This window comes from Xenopus laevis, chromosome 1L, assembly GCF_017654675.1.
Source record: "Xenopus laevis strain J_2021 chromosome 1L, Xenopus_laevis_v10.1, whole genome shotgun sequence".
In the NCBI taxonomy this organism is placed as follows: Eukaryota; Metazoa; Chordata; class Amphibia; order Anura; family Pipidae; genus Xenopus; species Xenopus laevis.
In genome coordinates this window covers 174,091,316-174,116,588 of record NC_054371.1, presented here as the reverse complement: position 1 = coordinate 174,116,588, position 25,273 = coordinate 174,091,316, and the positions used below count along the sequence as shown (strand labels likewise).

The 25,273-nt window shown below is 39.6% G+C and overlaps 1 protein-coding gene across 10 annotated transcripts in view; it reads right to left on the bottom strand.

The window, feature by feature from the left end:
- LOC398642 (nuclear receptor corepressor 2) overlaps positions 1-22,862 on the bottom strand; it is a 225,038-nt gene extending 202,176 nt beyond the window's left edge. For 4 of the 10 annotated variants that reach the window (XM_018262644.2, XM_018262628.2, XM_018262635.2 and 1 more), the window contains exon 1: positions 22,363-22,862. The gene's annotated coding sequence lies outside the window, so the exon portion shown is untranslated. Of the gene's footprint in view, positions 1-15,589; positions 16,032-22,362 lie in introns of all 10 variants that reach the window. The other 6 variants (XM_018262592.2, XM_018262661.2, XM_018262670.2 and 3 more) reach the window with 3 other exon arrangements.
- Between the last annotated feature and the right edge of the window lie 2,411 nt (positions 22,863-25,273).

Here is a 25,273-nt window from a genome sequence, read left to right as displayed (position 1 = left end):
TTGATCAAGACTGTTTTTGCAACAGTACACAAAAAAAGCTATAGTTCATAAAACAATATCTATGGATGGTTCAATAGCCCTAATGTCACGGACCCTAAACTGGCATCCCCTATGCTGGAAAAATATAGAGAATGTATAAGTTTGATGAATATTTTGTATAAAGTACATCTATACTTCAGCTAAAACTGCAGGGCTGCAGTCTCATTGTCTTGCAGAACATCTGAAAATCCTAGGCAGCCAAAGTCAAAATATCAGTAAAGAGAGCAGGGAATCACCTGAAGAGTTAAGAGCCTAGTATTTTTATATGGTCACGGAACTCCTTGGTAACTTATAATATCCTTATATTTTACAAGAAGGAGCACATTATACATTATATACAGGTCATGAAACTTAGAGGTGACTTCTAAATCCTAATATTTTGCAACAGGGGGTACTTTATTTATTATAATACACAGTTTGGATATAATTTATAACAAGTAGATCTCCAGATGCATGGCCAGCATTACACTGTAAGAGGAGGTGGGATACATTCTTGTGATGTCACAATGATTTCCCACCATACAATGTTTATCTCAGGTCCACTTTTTTTTCTGTAACTTTGAGAAAGGTTGGGAGTCCAGCCGAAGCAGCAGTTTTGCTTAAATAAATCACTTTTACGATTGCCTAAGTCCTGTGAGTGCAGTATCAAGCTTCCGGTGATCCCTGGTGTTACTGCACCTCTACAGGCATTATTAATGTGAGTGCCTGCACAATATTCTCTGTCTCTCTCTCTTTTAACAGCTTTTATCCCATTGATCTCAGGCCTTTTTAGTCTTCTTGCATTTAGGTTAGACGTGAGGAGATGGGTATATATGGCACAAAATGAAAACAAAAATAGAAAAACACAAGCCTTTTAAAAGCTACAGCTGAGCACCCAGGAGAAGGCTCAGCTCTGTGTAAACAAAGCAAGCTGTATCTTTCAGTGCATAATTAATAGCTTCTTCCTAGAGAATGCAGCCTATTATTAGCCTCCCCAGACACAAGCCACCTTACTCTTCCGATTCAGCCGTCAGGTACTTTGGCTTGACAATAACTGCAGCAACCAGCGGGGCAGAAAGGTCAAAACTGTATATATTATGTAGGTCATAGTAGGAAGAGTGTTTTGCACTAAGATGCTAGAACATTCTGTAATCACTGCACAGTCCCGAAGTCTCAGCTAAATACGGATATACCTCCTTAAGCACAGGGAATCCTGCGTCTTTTTTCACCACTATCAAATCATTACTAAAATCAGCATTTTGAGGTCTGAGGCCCACCATTGCTTTTTAAATGGTAACTCTCATCAGCCAAATTTGTCAGGGTAGATGTAGGTTGTTTGCTAATATATGAAAGACTGCTTGTCCCCGGCAATGACTTCTTACTTTCTAATGTATTTTGAGAAAAAGTTGTTTAATGGGCTATTTCAGCAGAAAGGTGCCAATCAGCCCCATTTGGCACTTGAAGATATAAGTCAGTTAGATCAGAAAGAATACAAATATACTGTAAGTGAAGCTATGAGCTAATGTGCAAGCAGTTGTCATTGGACAGGATAATTCATTTTGAAGATCTTTGCTAAGGTTCAAGTTATGTCACGAAACAGGCTTCGCACCTAACGCCAGGTCCGTGACATAACTTGCCAAGTTGGTGGCACTGTTGGCAACAGAAATGTCCCTTCTCTCCCCAATATTATGACAACATAAGGAAGAAATCACTGTCCACACCACTGTAATTCATCTGTACTTCCATATACTATGATAGTTGCACCTTCTCCAAAATACATCCTTAACCCCTTCCCACTGCAAAATCCTATATAAATCCCAGTAGAACTTGCACCATGCCAGTATAATAAAAATTAGACTAAGATGAAGAACACCACTGTTTCATCAGGTGCCAATTAACCTTCCTACTTATTTTTGGAATACAAAAGCAGGTTCACATCAACCTGCAAGAAAAATGGCAATGGTACACACAAAATATGCCTATAGGCAGAAGAATGGGCATTTACATTATTTGTGAATAGAAAGTTGCAAATGTAATGATTTAATGAGACCTCAAGGTTTGAGAATTATTCCACTACAAAAGTGCACCTATTTGTTCACTGTAAAATGAAGAGGGCATGCTTCATAGGTGTCAAAATTGCAATCCAATGATGCTTTATGACCGAGGTTCAGACAGCAGCATGAGTCACAAAAAAGGCAAAGCAAGATCAGGGGAAATTTTATACTACTCTTAGTATACCACTTCTGCAAGGAGACGCCTTAACAGATTTTAAAAAGTACCCTGGCATGTTGGAATATTTAGCAAGAATGCTGACTTCTCTATTGGTACAGTCATTCTGCTTACTGCCTCAAACCCTTCCACAGCACTGATATAATTTGAACATACCCAAAAGATCACTTGGGCAATACTTATCCCACTACTACCAAAGCTGGTCACAAGGAAATGTGGCTAATTCAGTCAAGCCAACAGGCTCCAAGTGTGGCCCCTAAACATGAGTATAGAAAGATTACATTCTGTTGAGATCCCAACAGAAATTAGTACACTTTTTTGTTGTAACCTCATTATTTCCATGTACTTGACAAAATTACACCATATCTGGTTCACAGTGTACTGCATATACAAGTTATTCCATGTGTCCAGATGAACTTGGATTGACAGCACACTGGAAAAGGCCATACGACTTTTATTTAAAAATACCTATGCACAATCTGCCACAGCAGTGAAGATACATTAGGCAGCTCAGCCCCCCCCCCCAGCCCCTTCGTGCCTAATTTTTTCCTGCATATGACTGCGACCAGGGGCCGGGAGGAAGTCGGAGGTCAGTGCCAATAGTGGGTTCCAGTCTGACCCTGGAGCAGGACATATTAAAACACAAGGGATGTTAAAGTGAGTTCAGCCCCACAAATTACAGTTGGCCAGGTAGCTCTTTCCCACAGATGATGGCGGCCCCCACCCTGTTTTGTTTCAGCCTGCCTAGTGACATTGGACCTACCCTTTCCCAGCGCCTCCAGTGACACAAGCACAATGGCATGAACATCAATGATTTCACCAAAGAGGCGAGTTTAAAAACCTTTGAAGCATTAGATGCATCTAGATAGAGAACATTACCAGAATTCCTTATTCTGAAGCATATTCTTCTTCTGGGAATAGCCTGATAAACTCAGTTACAATTTACTTCTTCCTATACTCGAATAGGGTATTATTATTGATTTTAAAAAAACTCCTAAATCTGCATCTTGGTATGCAAGTGTTCACCAAGACACCAGCTCCACTGGCATCCCCACTGATCCACTCCTTCAATAAACTACAGGTATAGCAGCTTTTGGCAGCTACTCTGCGTGCCAAGCTCTTTCTCACGCATTTGCATGGCATTCATGATACTGGTCAATGCAATCAATCCCATGAAAATATGTAAGGAGGTGCAGACAAGTCCTAACAACTCTGACTTTCTGCATCAGCATATACTGGAATGCCTCTGGAGCCAGTGATCCAGTAAGCCTTTACTTAGCAATAATATAGCTTTCGTGTTTATATAAAAGCAATTTCAGCAGTGAAAATTATTTGTATGGCTTGCTACAATTGGCAAGAATCATTTCAGCAAGCAGTGATATTATTTAAAGTGAAGCATCGGCCTGCTACAGCGCCTGCTGCAATGTTTATGTTATAGCTTCAAAAACTTTATACGACATAGGATTAAAACAGAATATCGCATTAAAAATGTATAAATAATTTGTCCTCTCTTTTGGCTGCTACTATTGGCAATAGTTTGCCTATTACTGTAAAGAATTATTGTTTTTATATTAAACTGTAAATGCTGAATAAATATTTTTTTTACCTAACAGCCACATGTAATATAGTTTTCCAAAATGAGGTCGGGGACTTTACTTTATAGTAAAGTGACCAAGCAAACTTAAGAGAATTAAGTATACTGCTAATGTTATAATTAACTGTCCCAGTGCATCTCCTGACCAATTGTTCTCATATTCTGTTCTGTTTCCTAATAAGAGGAAGAACAATTAGGAGATCCTAAATATAAACAAAACTATCCATGATGTGGACACCCACACCCTCATGTATTAATATCCTTCCTAATCATTCAGTGTATAAAGAAAATTTTTCATTGTCAGTCTTTAAACAGCACAGCAGTTAATCAGTTAAAGGCTGAATGGCCCTAGAATTCCATTTCCTTGCACAGTCACTGGGGAATCCTCTCTGCTTTTAGCCAGATCATTTTTATAGCCTCCTCTACGGTCAGCGTCAATTTCTGCTTCACTAATACCCAGACTACGGACGAGAAGTGACAGCCCCAACGTCCGCCTTTCAAAAGTCCTAACACATTCCGCTATGGGGAGCTCACCTCTGACCCCTGCTATTTTTTTTTCTTAATGCCAAACATCTGATGCAGAAGGCTGGGAGCCTCGACAGAAACCTATATATTACAGCTGCGTTGGCAGCTGCAGGATGTCTCTGTGGCATTTCCTATTAACAAGGCATATTGATAAATAATGTGCAGACACCACTGGGCCTCTTTCTGTTTGTATCATCGCACAAAGAGACCTTTTTCTTTACTGTAAACTTCCTAAGCAGAGAAAAAAAAAAGGATTTTTCAAACGGTCCAACTGCAGTATGAATAATAAATGAAAGCGGTGTTTGTTTGTAGCAAACCAGATGTACTCCATGTATCATAAATTAAAGCACATTATTTAGTTGTACTGCTACAATGATTACTAAAATGCGCCTACCCATTTCTCATCTGCTTTACAACTATATGCTTATTATATACTTCTTCCTACAATCTAACTTAGGGCAAGTAGGGAGGATGATTGCTGGATCTTAAAAAGCTCATTTAATAGATGGCATAAAAACTAACATACGTCCGGCCTGTTGCCAGTGTTGTGTATGCTGCCAGATAAAGTGCAAGTAGGTGCCAAAATTGTACAGACAATCTGTACCACTGAATCTTTTTGAGGCTAAGTAAACAATAACAATTATTGAAAGAGATGCATTAATATGTATATATTCTCCCCAACCCAACTCCAGTGAAAAAGCCTTCTATAAAGGGGTGGCTTGGAAGAGAAACCATGGAGGTCCTAACATTTTTCATATGTGGACATGCAAAGAATAGTTGCCAAGGTGTTAATGCAATGTCAAAACATCCAGATTGTCTTTGCACATAATCAAATGCTTAGGGTGCATGAAATGTTACATGCTTGCCAGTGGAACCCATTGCCATCCAAATCATAGACACCCTGGCTCGTAAGAGTCTGTTCTGTAGTGTTCAGAAAGGATTAAAGTTAGCTCCCAAACAAGGGCATCAAAAGTAGCTACAAAGCAAGAATAGGATTCTCTCAACCCACATTCTTTAGAGCAGGGGGGGGGGTTGAGAATATTCATGTATCATATTTAATATTAAAGTTGCCTGTACAGCCCCATAGATTTAAATTTAAAGAATGCAGGAGATACAGGTAGATTGACAATTTTTTTTCTTCAGCTCGACCAGTACAATGATCTGAGGGGTTGGTGCAATGATCTGTGTGGGTTACCCCAAAAAAAGAGCTTGGCTTTACCATAGTAAAATGACTGCAACAAAATGTCAAGCCAATTGATTGCCCATAACATCCATGGAAATGCAAGAGAAGCATGTCTGTGCATTTTGCCCATAAATGTGTATGGTCAACTTAAACTGCCTTCTGTTGAGTCTCTTAGCAAAATAAATGCTGTAAGTAACATAAGCAAAATCCTGAGGCCACACAGGTTACTTTTGAGTATGACCCATATGAATTTGACAAAGCTTGCTTTGTTTAGAGTTAAACTACTGCCACTGGGTTAGGAGACATCTCGGGCCAAATATATAATTTGCCGATAGGGTTGCCACCTTTTATTAATGCCAAAAGCAGACAGTTGTGGTGATATCCGCATTGCACCCCTCTTTCACTGCCACAAGGAAATGCTTTCTTATGCAACATGCTCTTAAACTGTGTCATTTTTTACAGATGAGTGATGATTTGTGAGGAAACAAGGGACTGCTAAGTCTGTGCTTGTTTTGTGAGCAATTTGTAACTCTTCAGTTAAAGTGAAAGTATCAGCACAAAAGGTGTTTGTTGTCTAGGGAGAGTCACTGCTACTGCAGGCATGTATTTGGAGCACATAGCATTAAAATGCTGCACTAAAACTGCACAGGAAAAAAAAAGCAATTTCCTTTAGTACCCCTAAGCATGAACTGATTAATTGTATATACCTGAATGCACAATCATCCATGCTCAGCATTGCTCTAATTAACATACATTATGCTGGGTGAGCTCTATTTTGAAAGAGGAATGTTGGCATTATGCCAGTAACTATTTTCCTGCACCCTACATCTTACCAAAATGCACATTTTTCATCTTGGTGGAACTATTTCAAATTAATTATGGTAGGAGACAAGCCATAGCCACCACCAGAAGCAGCATAGGCAAAAAAAATCACCACATGGATTATTTGTCTGGTATAAAAGGCTATTTGGAATGGAAAGCAAAATGAGTGAGGGCTCATTTATCACCAATGGGTAAATTTGCTCCTGGGCAAGAACCTATGGCAGCCAATCAAATGTTTGCTTATGCTGTTCTACATGTAGCTGGCTGAAAAAAAGCAGATTGGTTGCTATGGTTTGCTGGCCAGATGCAAATTTGCCTAGTATTGATAAATGAGCTTAACTGTGTTTGTTTTGATAACAATATGGCCATTCTGAGATGGCAAAACATGACAGTTGAGAAGAAACAAGATTTAATCCAAAAATACTGAAAAGAAGAATACAGTGCACTGAAATTGCAATGATTTATAAAATTGCAATCATTCATAAGATTCCATTCTGCCAAAGCTGCAATAAAGAAACATTATCTATGAATGGACCTCAGCATTTCAGGAACCATCAGTGCTGCTAGCACCGCACACAGTAAACCAATAACCCAAACTTTCAATTTTGTTTTTTCCCCCACTGATTTGGCTAACCCTTGCTCCTTGAATTGGTTTCTATGATCATTCCAAACAATCACTTAAACTCGGAATCCCATTGTCTGCTCCAAAATGCAATCCGAAATGTGAGATCCAAAAGAAAAATAAAAGCATTTTACAATTTTTCGTCACACTGCCACAGGAGACACAGATTCAAAGGTGGCCTATTTTTTTTCGATTTAGAAAATTCAACTAAATATGGCACAAAAGCATATTCTAAGAATTTGTGCGCCTGATCTCATTTGAACAGGTTATAGCTCAATGTCAGGACTAGAGATCATGGAGGAGCTTCCAATATGCAAATGCAATAACATCAAGAAGCACCCAAGGGCTCAGGCATCCATGTATACAACAAAGTCGAATTTGCAGATCTGTGCCTGCATCTTTCATAGCATATAAACACAGTCTTCACAGATCATTATCCCATGATGCAGTGGGAAAAAAAAAGAGTAAAAGTGAAACTTACAGCAGGTAATGAGATGTTATCTGCGCTGTGTAAGAGACAGGAAACTGAGCAATAAGTAGGGCAAAGTTCCAGGGAGGCTGCTCTGTTATTACCCACATCACATGCATCATTCCACCATGACTGCTATTGTACATTGCTCAGGGCACAGTTCATGTACTTGTGAATATGGATGTGTACATACTATCCATGCCTATATCCGCATACATTCAAGCCACAGAAGAGAAGAGAACTATTCTATCAAAGAGCAGAAGCTTTTTGCAGTTTGCAATGCTGCCAATTACATGATACCAATAGCCAACTTTTCACATTGCACAGCATTTTTAGATTTTTGCACAGAAATTTCACAATACGGATTCATTATAGAATCACAAGAGAACAATACACTCAATACTGCTGGTAATTCACACAGATGCACTTTGGATGACCATAATTTTGTGGATCGGATTGAAATTAGACTAGTCATGCAACTGATTCAGTACCATCTAGGTTTGCCGCCTAGGTTGTATTTTATCCAACCGGCATGTAAAAATGAGACTCAGTGCCAGTGCTACTGATAGGAAAGAACCTTGCAGTGTGCAGGTTAGTATTAGTGTGAACACAATATAACCACTATATTCCTTTACTCAACAAAAAAATAAAAGTTCTTTATTAGTAGGAATGTGTATATTTCAATCATGTTTGCAATCACCTAATGAAAATAGGGTCGAATACCCTCTCTATAGCAACAGCATTTATACAGTCCCTACATGTTTCTACAAAAGCCTAAAATACATGGCATATATTAAAGAGCTAACAAAAGCTTATGCATCAGCAGGCACAGACTCCTTACAGCAACCACATTCATTGGCTGTTTCGTATTCCTTATTAAGGTCATCTAAATGAGGCTCTAATTGGCAGTACATCTGGTTTTATGCAACTGAAACCTCCAAGCCAGGAATACAAAAATAAGCACCTACTTTAGGACTACTGGGAGCAACAGCCAAGAGGTTGGTGAGCAACATGTTGCTTGCAAGCCACTGGTTGGGGATCACTGCTCTACAGCAATAATGATACCCTCCTCAGTGCTGCAGACCAATCACATGTATGTGTATACAAACTGGGCAATGACACTGACCCGAACAACTGGAGCATGCCCAGGGCCACTGATGCAGGAGAAAGGTCTGCCTTAGCTCTAGACACAACAACTTATGTATCTTATAAATAAGGAGTGCCCATACTTTACTAATGCAAGGTCTACTTTTAGTGATGTCGTCCCATTATGATCTACATCCACAAAAGTATTGTTCGCATTCTGTTCCATGGAAAATATTACTTAAATATTATATTGATTCATGAAAGAGTTTATACTTTTATGTTTAACAACCAGCTATTTCTTATGTAACCTTAGAATAAAAATATCTGAATGAAAACCATGTAATAGGAGGGTGATTTATAAAAGCTGTTTGTTAAAAGTGTCTTGAGATCTACTGATCACCAGCTAAGGTCTACTGGTAGATCCTAATAGATCCTACCTTAGGCACCCCTGTTATAAATTAATAAAGGAAGCTAGCGGAGATAAATTATGTATGTATACTGCCAAATTGGCAGTAAAGGTAGAAAACTCACTTAGTCCTAACAAGCAACAAACTTTGAATAAAGCGCCTAGAAATAGATGTTAATGAATTTTTAAGTAAAGTATCTTTAAGTGTATCTATGCCAAAATGTACTTGTTTGATGCCAGTTCCATCAAGATAATTATTCAACGGCGCTTCAAAAGAAGCCTGTTATCAGATCAACAAACTACAATGTTTCCAGCTTACAGAACAAAGAGGGTTTTTAGGCCAAAGGCAGACTGGGAACTTTCAGGTGGTTCACATTGCAGTCAATGGAAGGCGACTGGGCATTTCTCCACCGGCTGATATATAAGCAAAGAGAAACCACCCTAAGGGACACATGGTCCAGTGCAAATCAGAAAAGAATAAAGGCTAAAGGTACATGTGGAGTTCTGATTCAGGAAAAGACTTTTAAAATAAAAGGCCAATACACAGTATAGCGCTGTACATATATATGTTATATGTAATATATATGCTTTATAAATTATTTGATTAAAATGGAGTCTATGGGAGATGGCCTACCAGTAATTTGGAGCTTTCTGCATAACACGTTTCTAGACAATGTAGGTTTGACATCAATGAGGGAACTCTCTCTATTGATAGGGAGCTATGTTTGTAAGTGCCAGTGGGGCAAGCACTGATGTGATAAACACTATGCAAACTGTAATGTGTCTGTACTATATAAATATAATACACAGTTGCCATAAGCAACACACACGCATGACTTAAGCTTAGGTCACAAGGGGGGATTGTGTCACAGAGTATTTTCCTTCAAGATACTGTGGCAAGGCCACATTAGAGGGTGTGTATATATATATATATTATATATATATATTTTCCTAGGTGCTGGAATATTACATCATAATATAAAACATCCAACAAAAAAAAAAAAAAACACACTCACAGGTCTTTTAATTGCAAAACGATTGTGTTTAATTAAATGTTTCAGCTCACGTTCAAGAGCCGAAACGTTGAATTAAACACAATCTTTTAGCAATTTAAAGACCTATGACTGCAGTATATTTATGTATATATATATATATATATATATATATATATATATATATATATATATATATATATATATATATATATAGTGATCACAGGCAGATTTATCGAATTTTGAACCGTTGTCAGGGCGTCGGTTCCAGGAGTAATCTTGATATGTTTTACGTGTACTAATTTTGCCTTAAATACATACACAGACCCACATTGCCCATACAAGCACTAATGGGCAAGAAATAAGGACAAAAGCAGTAATTAGGTAAGTAATTAAGAAACTACAATTTAATCAATTGCAAAATGATTCTAGTTATACAAAGAGAGCTAGAATTAAGCATTTCAGTCATTTTGTCTTTTAAATTTACAAAGAATTAATGTGACTTCCTTCGACTATTTTAGTCCTCTTATTAGGTGAACAATACCCATAGTTCGGGAACCTCTGGCTTAAAACAAGAATGTACATTTTTCTAGCAGTCTAGTTTCACAGGACATATTTTATAGGACTGCTTAAAACTGCTGTAATGGGACCTATTTTCCAGAATGCTTGGGACCTGGAGTTTTCTGGATAACGGGTCTTTCTTTAAGTCTACTAGAAAATAATTTGAAAATTCATAAAACCACAAAAGGCTGGTTTCTTCCAATAAGGATTCATTATATCTTAGTTAGGCTCAAGTACAAGCAACTGTTTTATTATTACAGAGAAAAATGAAATAATTTTTTAAAATTTGGATTATTTGGTTAAAATGCAGCCTATTGGAGACAGCCTTTCCGTTATTTTGGAGCTTTCTGGATAACTGGTTTCTGGATAACTGATCAAATACTTGTATGATAGAGGGCTGCAAATTCAGGATTAGTGCTATAAAAATTGCAGCCTTTTCATTGCCTGATGATGATGATATGCGCATGTAGCATGAATCCTGCTAGTCCATGCACTGGATATACACATCAGAAACACGTTTGTTTTGACAAGCCCAGAACCACTGCAAAAGTTACGAGTAATTATAAAAAAAAAGTAAAGTGTTTAATAAGGCCTGCATTAACACAACTAAATTACTATTAGTGTATGACAACATATCACAAATGCCAAGTGTGGAGCATTTAATAGATGTTACTTTCATGCAAAATTAATCTCCAGCTGGATCCGTCTAGAACAGTCTCATTATCCAGAGTTTCTACCATTACTTGGATGTGCTGTGTGCAGCTGTAACAGGTGCCACGTGTTCTTTAACCCCCCCCCCATTTAATAACATTTGCTGGTGATTCTTAGAACACCAACAACTTCAGACATGTTAGGAAATACTGAGTTAATTACAGGACTCTGACAGCTGCAGACATCTTGTTACAGTCACACAGATTTGACAAGGTGCGTGTTTGTTGTTCAGTTTGAATAGTCAGTGGTTGATGTGTGCAAAAATCTTCCTTTTGTGCCTGTCTCATATAAGCATTGTCTGCAAAGTGCCAAGCTAGGGCATGCTGATTTGATCATAAAGTGTTGCTTGTCAGCTAGGTAGGTCGTTCTACTGCTCTAAATAAGGAAGGGGATTGGCCTACTTTTCTACGAGTACCCAAGTCTTAACGGATTAATTCAGTTTAAAATGCATTTTTACTATGATTTTAGAAACCAGTCCTCTTTTTGAAACGTTTACATTTATTGTTCAGATTTGAATTTAAATTACTACAGGCATGGGATCCATTATCCAGAAAAATCTGAATAACAGAAAGGCCATCTCCCATAGAGTCCATTTTAATCAAATAATTCACATTTTTAAAAAAAATTATTTTTTCTCTGCAATAATAAAGCAGTACATTGTCCTTGATATAATTAATCCTTATTGGGAACAAAACAATCCTGCTGGGTTTATTTAATTTTATTAATTTATATTTTAGTAGATTTAGGAGGTTGTTTATTAAAGTTCGAGTTGATTTTTACCCGAGAATTTAGAGTTTAAGGTTTTGTTCAGTCAAAATTTCTATTTTGGGGTTAAAAAAAGATTGAATTTTACTAGATTATTATTCCCAAAGCTGGAAATAGCGCAAATCCAAAAAATACTCCAGCTAAGGGTAAGGGTACACCTGGCGGTTCACGAGGAAACTTCGGGCGACTTCGGAATACGAAGTGCCACGTGTGCCATGCCATGCGTTTGGGGAGATTAGTCGCCCCAAAGAAGGAGGCGATTAGTCGCCAGGTGATCGTCAGGTGTGCCATTACCCTAAACCCTGTCGAGATCATGTAGAAGTCAATGTCATAGGTCCTTTGACCCATTTGAAGATGTTTGAGTTTTTTTCGATGGGTTTCACTCAAAAACGCAATTAATTCAAGGAATTCATGTTTTTTTGCCAAAAACTCTAGCATTCAAGTTTTTCAAGCCGAATTTACGCATTTGAGTTTTTCCCATTGAGTTTTTTCATAAATCAGAAAACATTCGAGTTGTGAGTTTATTTGAGGTATAAAAAAAAACATCACAAACCTCTAAATCTCAACATTTGATAAATAACCCCCAACCCAATCTGACATTCCCAAGTGAAATGTGCTAGTGGGTGCCACTGAAGGTTGTTTTTTTTTTGGTCGGTGGTGTTCCTACACATCAGTGGCAAATACAAAAGGAAGAGACTTAATTGAAGGCAAAACGCCTTTCTCCACGAAAATTACGAGTAGTGTGCACTCCACATGAATCTGTAAAGACTGCTTCATCTGTACTTTCTATTCCTTTTCAGAAACAACAGGTTTTCTGTGAAATCTATTTTTCACACTCAAGGCTGTAGTAATGAATGACAGTTCCACAGCAGATCACTAATAATGCCTCCTTTTTTCTCTCCACTGAAAGGGATGTTAGTAAAGATCATGTATAGATTTTCTCACAGCAGCTACATAACTGCAGAGCAGCGGACCCAACTGCAAAATTTAGGTTTGTACAAGGAATAAAGCTACCTAGACCATTTCTGTTTTCAGTTTCTTTTATAAAATGCACAGTAATTATAAATATCTCTTTCATGCTTACATAAAAGACACATTACATGGTTGTGTACTAAAGGACCTACAAGTCCATTTGTTTTGCATCTTCTCAATTGTAAAACTAAAAAATGTCCATTATTTTCCAAGTTCCAAGTCACTAGGAGTCGCCAACCATCTGTTGTCAGAGAGCAACATTACGAAGCAAGCAAGTAATTTTGCAAAGATTTGATGCACTGATTGGTAATTGGCAAGCATTGTGTGGTCTTCCAGCTACCGAGGTTGTTTAGAGCTAGATCAAATGTTTAATTGCAGCATATGTACCATTGGTTGAGAATTTCTGCACTAGTTTTTCCATGAAACACATGCATAAAAATAACCTTATAAATAATATAAACGTATAAATAATATAATGATAGCAGTATAATATAACCCTATTGTAAAACAAAGAAGTTTCTTGTGTATTATATAATGTACCTCCTATTGTAAAACATAAGGATATTTTAGGGTCTATTTATTAAAAGTCAAGCTTTGTTTTCTCTAAAGATTTGAGTTTTTTTCACAAAGAGATTTATTATGCCCCAAAGCAGAATAAAATCCAAACCCGAAAATACTCCAGCTAAAACCTGTCGAATTAAAGTAAAAGTCAACCATTTGAAGATGTATTTTGCCTTTATGATTTGAGGTTTTTTTAAGCCTATAACTCAAATTTTTCAAGGTTTTTTTTTATCCGATTTTCCAAGTTATGAATTATGAGTAAATTAGCCTATTTGTGAATGGAAGTTAGATCAAGTTTTTTTATGATAAAATATGAAAAAAAAGAGTTTTAGTAAATAACCCCTACAAGTCACCAAGGAGTTCCATAACCATGCAAAGGACAAAAGCAATTTGTAATCTGTAATGTAATCTGGTTGGGATGGGGGTGACACCGGCAACTGAAACAGAGACTGATTGTGAAGCTTTCATTTTAATATTATTCTTATTTTAAATATTTCTGTTCTCACCTTTTGCTATCTTCCATTCAGATAAAATTACTACCTGGTAACAAGGATAATTAAGCCATAGCAACTAGATAGCTGTTTAAATCCAAGCCTAACAGTTGAAAAGCAAAGAATATTAATAATAAAAATCTAACCTTTAGATCAATTGCAGATTGTCTTAGAATTCCTTTCTACATCACACTACAAAGCAAAATTTAAGGTTAAATTTCCAGGAAAACCTGTAACTAGAAATAAAAGTGGTCATTATAAGCAATACCTTTTGACTACAAAACAGAGTGTGATGCATTCTGCAGCTGTCATAAGCAAGTTCCTTAGCAAGGCGCTCAAATACAGTGCCATCAAACTTTTTCCACAGGGTGGGCCAATTATCCAATATACCACATGTTCATGGATCAATATTTTAATAAAAAAAGCACGGTTCACCACAATTAAAATGTTTGACTTGCACCTGTGGCCAGTAATATTTGCCAAATTCTAAGCACAATGCGTTTTAAATACATTAGAAAAGCATGTCGCTACAGGAAGAACACCATGCCTGTGCCAGGCACGGTGTTCTTATTGCACTAGCAGAACTTTTGCATTGAATTGAATACTCCCGCCCTTATAATGCACGTAGCCAAAAACATGATGGGTCACTGAAACACTTTCAAAATGATGCAGCCCAAGTGTCACCTGTGAGATGCCAGCTGTCTTTATGCCATATAATTCAGACTGCAGTGGTCTAGAGATCTAGAATCTGACTGAGCTAAAACTGCATTTTTAAAATGTCATATTATTTCAACTGTAATTTTTCATAATAGAAAACAGTCTAGGCATTAATTAGAAGTGCATAGAACGTAAAGGCAAAGAGAATGTCAAATCTGGGTCACACCATTCAAGCCGACCACTGGGCCCTCGAGATGTCACAAAACTCCTAGGCTGAAAGCAATTTGGATGGTTGTAGTTAATTGGCAGGCTGTGGGTAGCCCATCTCAGCTTTAGCAACCAACACAAACAAAACTCTTACAGGTGCAGACTGGTACCAAAGAACTGAATACAACCCTGCGCTACCAACCTCAAAATTGTGACAGTATGGCCCTGCATAAGAGAAGAAGCCATTTACAACCAGTGAGAGTAAAAAAATAAACCTAAATCCATCTTCAAACGCAGGAAGGTATGTATTTTCAGATGTTTTGTTACCTGCGTGGGAGGTGATTTTACTCAATTGTACTTAAATATGTGCTCATTTGGTGAAGTTGCCAAACAAGCAGATCCTTGTCTAACTCCAAAAGGCCCGGCACAGAACGTCAGCTCTTCTCCCAGTAACTGGCAAAAAAATGTGAGCTTTGCTCCCCTGCAACCCTTGCATTTGAATGAATATTTTATCTTATAACCACTGTCTAATGGGACTGTACAAAGTGCAATACAAATGGCAGACCAAGGACTGACACACAGAGTGATATTTTGCCAGTATGAAACAAAAACAACCAAAATGGACCACAGTCGACCACTATCTGTTGCTAGTGTAGTGACCAGGACAACCTGTGTGTCCTTAACTTTTCAGACAGTTTGCAAATTCCAAGAACTTTACCTTGATGTTGCTGATACATATGTTGTTCATTTGACGGTGTAAAAATAAAGTTAACTGGAAAAAAAGTGCATACATGTCATATCACGTAGCCTCTTTTGCTCAGTCAGGGTGTACAAAGTGTTAAATATAATCCACGGTTTTAGCCACCCAATGAAAGACAAAGAAGTGCACCACAAAATGAAGACCCTCATTCAGCTGTCAAAAGCACAACACTGCATCCAAGCACTGCACAAAATGTGTGCCAGTTACAAAGCTGCCGTTATGAAAGTATGAGGGAATTCCCAAAAGCGCATGGTCTCCTCACAGCACTCTTCTGTACACAGGAAGCCGGAAAAGCAAATCCAACTGAGCTGAAAGAGATTCTCTTTTCTGGTTGGATTCAATTCTTTGGCCGCAGGATGAGATAAACACGGATATGCTTGAGGAGGTGAAGGAGGATAATCTGATAAAGCACAAGTGCCAGTGTAAGAAGATTGATATGCAAGTGCATGAGTATCAGATGTCAAGTGAGAGACACAAACAGAGCCACATTCCACACAGCACTTGACTAATCCTTAACACTACCAGTGCTGGAATCATACTCCCTGCAATTTTATTTTAGCCCCTCCTTCACTTAAAAATGAACATTACAACAGCAACACAAGGGCGTCAATCTGCTCCTTTACTGAATTTGTATGTGAAGGCAACTGATCTAGATTGGTCATTTGTTAGCAGAGAAAAGCCACAGCAGCTATAAGTATGCAGAGATTAAGTACCATGTGGTAAGAGACAGGGTAGGAAGGAATTCCCTGTCCCACAGAGCTTACAATCTAAGTATGAACCATAGTTTAAACATTGAGTTTATGGGACAGACACGTTAGGCTTCAAACACATCTCGTTTTTTGATGCAGTTTTGTTTCGAGTCAGTGGTATACAATTTGAATCGCAATGACTTGTTATGAAACCACTGCATGTGTGGAATACCACTGTAAACAGCATGGGGATCCATTTTTGGGTCCTGGCCCATCGGTTAAAGTCGCTGATCTAAAATAAAGGTCCCCACACACAAGCCGATAAAAGCTGCCGACAGACAGAGTCAGCACCTTATTGGCCTGTGTGTGGGGCCCTCCAACGGGCTTCCCCGATTGATATCTGTCTGAAAGTCGGGCAAATGTCGATTGGGCAGGATAAAAAATCCCGTCGGATCGCGGTCGCATCGGTTTGTTGATTCGGTCCAGCGATCCAACAGCCTGTATGGCTTTCATTCTGATCCGATCGTTGGGCCCTAGGGCACACGATCAGATCAACCAGATATCACCCAGCAATTGTACGATATCTATGTCCAACCAAAGCTAGTCACAGTCTCCCATTGAAAATCGTACGATCGGCAATACACGCAGAGATATTATCGGCAGCCGACACAAATTTTCTAACCTGTCTGATCGACCAAACGAGCGATCTCTGCCGGACGAAAAATGTCGGGACTCTCCACACACGGTTCGAAAATCGTATGAATCCTCGATTCGTACGATCAGATCTTTGCGTCTATGGCCAGCTTTATATGCATTTTCTCCTCTGGCATATTTAGAGAACGTTGTGTGTTCCTCTGGCCTTATGTTATTTATTTTAAACATTAATCCCCTTTGAAAGCAATTGTATTTGGATAACCATCTCTGGCTACACTGATGGTCTAATGGCTTAAGGCTTGGGCTCTCAGTTCTGGATGTATTCCCAGCAAGGTAAGCTTTTATTCCATTACACAGAAATTTGTACAGAGTGTCTCTTGTCTAATCAAAAATACTGCCTCTTAATTAATGAAGAGCTTGTGTTCCAGCAGAGTGACAGCAGTTTGCGAGGACATAGCTTATGCAAGGCACATCTTGATCTGAAAAAGCTGGGCTATAATAACAGCCAGGCAGCACTCCTTCTGATATCTTTTAGGCGGTGTGATTAAAAATGATCTTGTGTGCTGTTTTTTTTTTAAAAGTTTGTGGACATTTATGCCGAGATCTCAACTAAACCCATATTAGAATTAATTTACCCCAACCATTTTTTTAGGCCTTATTTCACGTTACCATTTAGAGTGATGGCACAAGGGGCATTTTGTTGGTCATGGTAACCACAGGGGAAATTCCTGCAGTTCCCAATGGAAATGTATCATTATTATTATTATTATTATTATTAACAACATGTATTTATAAATTGCCAAGATATATTGCAGCACTGTACAATAAATGAGTTACTACAAAGATCATACAGTATTACATACATAGCAATCAATAAAGGTGAAGAGGGCCCTATCTAAAAAAAAGCTTACAATCTAAAAGATCGGGGAGGGGTGTACTCAAACAAGATAGCTTAAGAAATCATTTCCACCGATTTATATTAAAAGGTATAATCACTGTGGGCCAAATGTCAGGCACCCTCCAATGATTATATCTGCTTACTTGAGACCCAGGGGGGATTTCTCCTGTTATCTGAAAACCTGAGCTATGGAGACATTTCAGAAGCAATTATTGGGTACCTGAAGTCATTGATGATGATGATTCAACATGATAATATATTACTATATTAAAAACAAAGGAGTCAGAGGCACACTCACATGTAACATTACAGCGTGAACGAGTGAGCGTACACAGGAGGTGGCGAGGTTGCCAGCCGGAATGTCTAGGATACTCAGCCAGCTTGGCCCGGCTCTGCCACCTCCCATGAATCATAGCTTCCTTCTGCTTTAAAGGAGAATTCAACCTGTAAAAAAAAAACCCTCCCCCCTACCCTGGGTAGACCCCCCTCCCTCCTCCCCCAGCCTAATGTCCCTGATTTTTTACTCACCCCTTCGTGCAGACTCTGGCCTTGGAGTTCACGCCAGCCATCTTCTTCTTCTCCAGTAATCTTCGTGTCTTGACAGAAGTTTCGGCGCCGAAAGTCACGATAATTTCCGGAAATTTTCATGACTTTTGGCGCATGTGCAGTTGTTTGGGACCACAAATTTACTCCAACTGCGCATGCACCAAAACTTCCGTCAAGACATGAAGATTACCGGAGAAGAAGAAGGCTGCAGTAAACTCTGAGCCAAAATCTGCATGGAGGGGGCTAGTAAAAAATTAAGGGCATTTGCCGGGGGGGGGGGGCAGGTAGGCTGGGGGGAGTGTTTTTATGTATTACAGGTTGAACTCTCCTTTAAAGTCAGACTATATTTTTACATGAACAGGCCTCCGGAATTTAAAACTTTTAGCATAAAAACAGGTCACTTCTCACTAACATCAATGTTAGATGATTTGCAGGCAACACCAGGAAAAAAAATCTCTTACCTGGAGACCAGATATCCAGAGAGATCTGATAAAACAAAAAGGGCAACTTCCACAGACTTCATTACAAACCAATAATTCAAATGTTATTAACATGTATTGATAAAAAGGCAGCATTTAAAAACAACCAATAGCCAGTCCAAGAGGTAAAGAGGGCCCTTCCCAAAGAGGTTACAATTACATGATTTAATTTTTGTCTCTAGTAATAAAACAGTATGTTATGCTTGACCCTTCCTAACCAATATAAATCCTTATTGGTGGCAAATCCATTTTACTAGCTTTATATAACATTTAAAGGGGAACTCTGGCTTCCAAACCAAAATTTGATAAAGAGGCCCACATAACACAGAAACCCTTTAATGGGCGTCAGCGTCATTTCGCCAACGGCAAATTTTTGGTGAAACGAAAAGGGTCAAATTCGCCCATCCCTACCCACAATGCATTGCACTGTGATGTTCCTTTCCTTATTGAAATCACATGTGCAGGGAATTGTGGGGTTTGGAGGATGCAGTCTAAGGACAGATGGCTGTTGATACAAAGTAACAGTAGTCAGCCAGCTCAGAAGAAAAGCAGGGGCAAGGCTTAGGGAACTGTCAGAAACCATTAAAGGGGGAACTCCGACTTCCATATCTGATAAAGAGGCCCACATAACACAGAAACCCCTAATATACGCCTCATGGTTACCAGTTTTTTCAAAAAGTATGAATAAATGCCATTTTCTATGCTGCAATCCAGATGGTTAACAGTTCTTCTCTTTTTGCATCATTTGAAATCCTGGCAGAGAAGGAGGGACTAAACACTGATGTTACAAATTGTAACAACTTCTCCGCAGCTTACAGACAGCATGCAGGAACTACATAACCCACAATGTATTGCTCTGTGATGTTCTGTTCCTTATTTCAATCACGTGTGCAGGGAATTGTGGGGTTTGAAGGATGCAGGCTAAGGACAGATGGTTGTTGATACAAAGTAGTCAGGCAGCTCAACAAAGTAGCCAGAGACATCAGCAGGAGAGCAGGGGGCTAGGCTTAGGGAACTGGCAGAAACCATTAAAAATCATGAAAAGTCTGCATATTTTTTAATTGATGTATATTTGTATTGCAAAGTTGCTTGAAATTATGTTGACTTTTCAAAAAGCCTAAATTATGTTTATTGGAGTTCACTTTTAAAAATCATAAAAAGTCTGCATTTTTTTAATTGATGTATATTGCAAGGTTGCTTGAAATTATGTTTATTTTTCAAAAAGCTCAAGTTATATTTTTGTGGTGCTCCCCTTTAAAATGTTCTTTAGAATACAAGGTATAGTGATCCAAATTACAGAATAATCCCTGTCAAAGAATACCCCAGGTCCCATCCTTACCCATAATATACCACATTACTATCGTGGTCAAAAATTAACCTATGCAGATTTGTATCCTGTAATTGTGGCTATGGGGGCTAGTACTAGCAGTAGTGTTATTGTGCCTTTTATCCAATAGTCCCTCTGTACAGGGAAATATTGCTACTACAACAATAATACAAGCCTACCCATAGCAATCATAGTTTAATTATGTGCAAGCTTGTTTAATTTGCGATGAGAATACAGGTATGGGACCTGGGGCTTTCTAGACAATGTATCTTTCCGTAATTTGGATCTTCATGCTTTAGGTCTACATATAAACATGAAATGCACCCAATAGGCTGGTATTGCTTCCAATATGGATTAATTATGTCTTAGTTTGGATCATTTACAAGGTACTTTTTTTATTATTACAGAGAAAAAGGAAATATGCAGTCTATGGGAGATGGCCTTTCCGTAATTTGGAGCTTTCTGTATAACGGGTTTCCGGATAACGGATCCTATACCTGTATTTGTCATGCTTTCCTCCTAAGGCACTTAAAGTCCTATACAACTATATGCAACAGGAGATGTTCAGGCTTCAGGGTCATGAGATTGTGAGTTAGAGGTCGCCAGTCATTACCAGTGTGGGAAATACTACAGCTTCATCCAATACAGCACCATGAAAAACACATCATCATTTTATGACACAATTATCCATAATGTATATTCTGTTAATTAAACCAACACACATCTATTAAGTCACAATCTGTTTTAGGCACCACTAGGCCACGGCTGACTTCTTCACAAGTAATAGCCCTTTAATGATCTGGTTATTGAGTAATATTAGTAATATTAAATACATTTTAAAAAATCTGTGTAGTCATAAATGCCTCATTTTTAGTATTGTGCACTACATACAGAGACGCACAAATGTACTGTATGAAAGTAAAACTAAAAGGGAACACAGTAGGTTGTGCAAGTAAGAGCAGTGTGAGGCCTTGTACCAGTGGGCCGTAATGTTGTTATTCATGCCCAGAGTCTTCGTGCCAGTGTGGGGAAGTTACTCCTCCTGTCACCAAGCTGCCTTTTATTAGTAAGCAACCATAGCACTTTGTGTTCCCTGCGCTGCATCGATTTTACTTTTCTTTCACTGCTGCTAAAATGATCACAGCAGTGGCCTAGTCTACAGAAGGAGTGGGATAAAAACACATAATCTCTGCCATTTCTTGCTTCTGCCTCTAGGCCACTCCGGGGAGAAGTTCTAAATATGTCGTGCAACTGCCAAGACTTTCCCGGCAAATACTGCCTGCAGTAGGAGGGAGAATGGAGGAGGGGAGGGAAGAACCCCCTCACAAACAAGCCGGTGAGATCCCAAACTCCAAGCTGCTGCATTCTACAGATGGAGCAGGAAATATAGCAAATAACTGTGTATGGATTACTAGGATACATTGCCATGCTAAGAGGTGTGGGGAGAAAGTGGCATTATCATGCTCTGATGATACAGTGCTGGGTTAATGAGGTCATTTCAGTACAGGTAGGGGGTATACAAGAGGCAGCAGTACTGTGACATCTCCTGCACATGTATATGGACATCTTTGTAGCAATTCTGAATACAATCCAGCACCCTCCTGTTGTTCCACTTCAACTCCCAGGACTCTTTAGATCAGAATTCTTCTACCAGGGAAGCTAGAGGTTGTTACTACCCAGTACCAGGTTGGCCATCCCATTCATGAGCTGAAGGCTACATCACTGCAATGAGTGTCAGCTCTAAATACTCCATGTGACTTCAATGTATCATTGCAAAAAAAAAAAAAAAAAAAAAAAAACACACCACCCAGCAGTTGTCACGAAGTGACCCACACACACTGCAAAGCAATGTTGCTCCCCTCCCAATTCTCTTTTCCCTTTTTTTTATCTAATTGAAAGCCTTAGTTCCCCTTTAGTGAGGAAAGTCAACACATCAGGGATGTCCGATCTGTGGCCCTAAAGCTGTTGCAGAACTACAACTCTAAAACAGAACATTCCTTCTGTGGATGATGGGAGCTGTAGTATAACAACACACAGGACGCCGCAGATGAGACTTTCCTGCTGTAGAGAGAGAGCGAAAAGGAATGCACTACCCCCCCCCCCGGTCCCCATGACTGTTGGTCTGGCTCGTCCTTTACCTCTGGATCCATAATGGCTCTGTTCAGCCCAGTCCCCAGCACGCCCTGCAGACACTCAGTAAGGAGAATGTAAAGCTCTGGCGATCGCAAGTAGCAGCGGCCCCGGTACAGATCCAGCAGCGGCTCCCGTGCCCTTTCCTCGCAGGATAAATCCACAGAATCACCGGTAGCCGTTGCCTCGGTGCTCGGCTCTAAGATGTCTGGCTGGAGCTGCTCTCCCTGCTCTGTGCGGCTTCAGAGAGCAGCAAGTTTGTGCTCATGCTTTGCCTGTGTCTGCGATTCTGCTAGAGATTGATGGCACCGTTCCAGCCAAGGCTTCCACCAAACAAATAGCTTGCACATTTCTTCCTGGCTTTCCTTAAAGGGACACGCTCGCTGTTTCTGCACAGGGCTTTCGTGTGTAGTGCTGGTGTTTTCTCCCTCTATTAATATTATTATTTGGACTACTATATGCATATACTAAAAAAAACTATGAATCCTGTGATTATAGTCTCATAATCAGAATACCTGAATGCTGATTTAGAATTAAAAAAAAACCTTCAAACTGTGGCATTTGTATGAACCTATTAATCCACAGGTATCCAATTAGCTTCCTTAGGGGGTAATGTAATAAAATGTGCAAAGTATGCCCAGCTGTAGTTACCTATAGCAACCAATCAGATTGTTGCTGTGAAACTGCTGACCTACAGCAAACGTTACAGGTGTTATATAAAACCGCAAGAGTAGGAGCAAAGTGCAAGTTCAAGTGCAATCACAGAATTAGGGCAGGACTCCACAGACGATTCCAGTACGATCCGACACGCTGCGCAAAAACGTTGTGTCACGTCAAATGCGACGGAAATAAGGTGAGTAATTCTATTGTTGGATCGTGCCGCAGCTTTGATTTGATGCGACTGTCGGATGCAGATGCTGCGTCTGCATCAGACAGTCGCGTCGCATCAGCAATGCGACATGATCCGACAATAGCATTACTTACCTTATTTCCGTCGCATCCGACGCCTGCGTTTTTGCGCAGCACGTCGGATTGCGCCGGGATCGTCCGTGGAGTCCTGCCCTAACTAGCATTGTTGCAGTCAGTGCTCTAAATTGAACACAAGCTGAAGTCTGGTTTCTCAGGCCCGGATTTAACTAGCAGGCGCCCCTAGGCCCCTGTCACCAGAAGTGATGGGCGAATTTGCGCTGTTTCGCTTCGCCGAAAAATTCACGAAACGTCCGTTTTTTCGGAAAAAAGATTTTGACGCCGGCGAATAAATTCGCGAAACGCCTGCGAAAATCGGCTAATTTATTCGCTGGCGGCAAAACACGCAAATTCGTCACGAATTCGCGCCTGGCGAATAAATTCGCCCATCACTAGTCACCAGCTTGTTGTGGCCACCCCCCTCATTTTCACACATATGCACATACACTATAGGGATTGCGCGCAAGATGTTTAAAAAATATTTTTTGAAAAAATTAAATCTTGTGCACATCCCAAGTGTGTCAAACCCAATTTAGATGTGGCATGGTAGCATGAAACCCCTAAAATCTTGCTGCCCTAGACCCGGTCTTTTGTGGCCTTTCCACAAATCCAGGTTTGTGGTTTCTGCCTTTCCCAGTATTCCATAAGCAAGAGATGCATGTGAACTGTCCTTTCATTGCAACTGCGCTACAGTAATTGATGCAGTCTGTTGTGGGAACCCCAGAATTACTGCCTGGTTTGGAGGTGGCAGCAGCTCCAGGGTTTCCTTGCATCAATAGGTGCAGCTGCATTTGGTTTAGAACAGAAGGAGGAGGGACTGAGTGGAAAGAACTATTCAGAAGTACAAGAAGCACATTTTGCTGCAAGTACCTTTAGGCTAGGGCCAGATGAGGCGGATTCTGAAGGTGAGAATCCACTCCTCCAATGCTGATCGAAGTGCCTGCACCTGGAAAAACAGCCTCCACAGAGTTGCCACCTGTCCGGTTTTCCGGATCAGGAAATCAGACAGGGCTTTAAAGTGAATGGCACAATGATCAGCCAATTGGCGATCTCCATATAATCGGGCCTGCCCCCTCGAACCGCCCTCACCCGGTCTGCCACTCAAGATGGCAACCCTAGCCTCCACTTGGGAGGCATGTTCAGACATGTTGGATTTTTTAGCAGTCACATTGTTTTTCCTCCCTCCCCCTTCACAAAGTCTCCCAATTCCTGCAAGTGAACCAAGTTAAACACGTCACTGAAAAGTATTAAAATATATTAGAAAATCCACAGAAACACTTGAGATGGGTGTGCCCAGGGTATAAAAGGGGTATGATTGAGGCATGGCCAAAAGGCAGTTGAAATACAGTACTTCTGGTTTGGCAGTGGCATCTCTGTATATCACAGGCATGCCAAATCATCTATATTTTTCTGGAATCACCCTGATTTGTTAACTACCCCATCACCTGGCCACCTGAACTAAAAGGCCTAGCATCTGCTGTCAGTAAATTGTAACCAAATCATAACTTACCTACACCACTTACAAGCACTGAATCATCACCCAAAATCCTCCGCAGTGGTACAGGGAACAGGATTGGGAGGTGAGGCCTAGGTGGAATAGTGGAGATTACAGAGCAGAGTGAGGGCAGAGCCAAGCTACTCTGGATCATTTCAGATTTGGGTTCACATCTGTGCATTAACTATTTAGTAGTACAACAAGCCTTCTGAACACAGTATTTATGTGAACCATACCAATTAAAATAAGCACACAATCTAAACAGTTGTAGGCAACACTTTGCCCAATCATATGCTGACCAAGTGTGAGGACTGCAAGTTGTACACCTCAATAAATACATTATCATTTGGGTTATTTACTTGTAAATCACCCATTGTCTCTTAACACTCATTTGGATCCTACAGAATAAAATAGGTACATGAAAAGTTTACACAATACCATTATGTTGGATCCAATTT